The sequence below is a fragment of the Trichosurus vulpecula genome, chromosome 7 (genome assembly GCF_011100635.1).
Source record: "Trichosurus vulpecula isolate mTriVul1 chromosome 7, mTriVul1.pri, whole genome shotgun sequence".
NCBI lineage: Eukaryota > Metazoa > Chordata > Mammalia > Diprotodontia > Phalangeridae > Trichosurus > Trichosurus vulpecula.
The window spans coordinates 273,922,393-273,923,518 of NC_050579.1; positions in this window are offsets into that span (position 1 = coordinate 273,922,393).

Below are 1,126 nucleotides of genomic sequence, written 5' to 3' on the forward strand. Positions count from 1 at the left end.
CCCATCTCTGTGCCACCTGTCACTGGTGTTTTTCCAAAACAGAAGGAAACAGAGTAGGCATTGTGGTGCAATGAGTGGTAAATGTGAAGGGCAGAACTTGACACCACCAGACCTGAGTTCACACCCTAGGTAGTTGACCTCAGCAACTTACTGGGCTTCCGTTGCCTCATCTGTAAAATGAAGAGGGGGAGAGGGGGACCTGGACTCAGTGACCGCTAAGGTCTGTCCAGCTCTAAATCTGTGATCCTTTGAAGGAGGATTATGTTATGGTCCATTGAATGGAAAGAAGTGGAAAGGTTAAGGGGGTAAAGATCCAGAATTATTCTTCAGACTTGGCAGCAAGTCTTATGTGACCTTAATAAATTGAGTGAGGTATTCAGGCCTCTTCCAAGAGGGAGGAGACGAGGGAGGAGACATAGGTACAGCCAGGGTAACTGATGAATAAATAGGTGTAACCACTAAGCCCCGAAGGAATTGTATCCACCCCTGAGTCATTGTCAATCAACCATCCATCCACAAACATTAAATAAGCCCTACCCTGGTACCTAGCACTGGATACACAAAGACGGAAAGGGAATAGTACCTGATCTCCAAGAGTTGTGTGAGGAGGTAGAAGATGGGGGTTAGGGGTCATGACACCAGGTACACAGATAAATAAATACAAAAATACGTGTAAACACAAAGTAATGGGGTGGGGATGGGGGTGGAATAAACTTTAGTTGGTACAATCAGGAAAGATCCGACCTCAGACACTCACTAGCTGTGTGACCCTGCGCAAGTCATTCAACCTCTATTTGCCTTAATCCACCAGAGAAGAAAATGGTAAACCACTCTAGTACCTTTGCCAAGAAAACCCCATGGACAATATGGTCCGTGGGGTTGTACGAGTTGGACAGGACTGAACGATAACAAGGATTCCTAAGGGGTGGAGTTGATCAGGGAGTGTATTTTAGGAATGGAGGTCAGACTATGCAAACAAAAGGAATCCAGAAATGGAACGTCATATATGGATGACCGAAAGTAGGCCAGTTTGGCCGAAAGACAAAGTGGGTGGAGAATACCCGTATGCAAAAGTATCTATTTATCCCAGCATGGTGTGTTTGTAAAGAGTCCCAGTTCTCTTTGT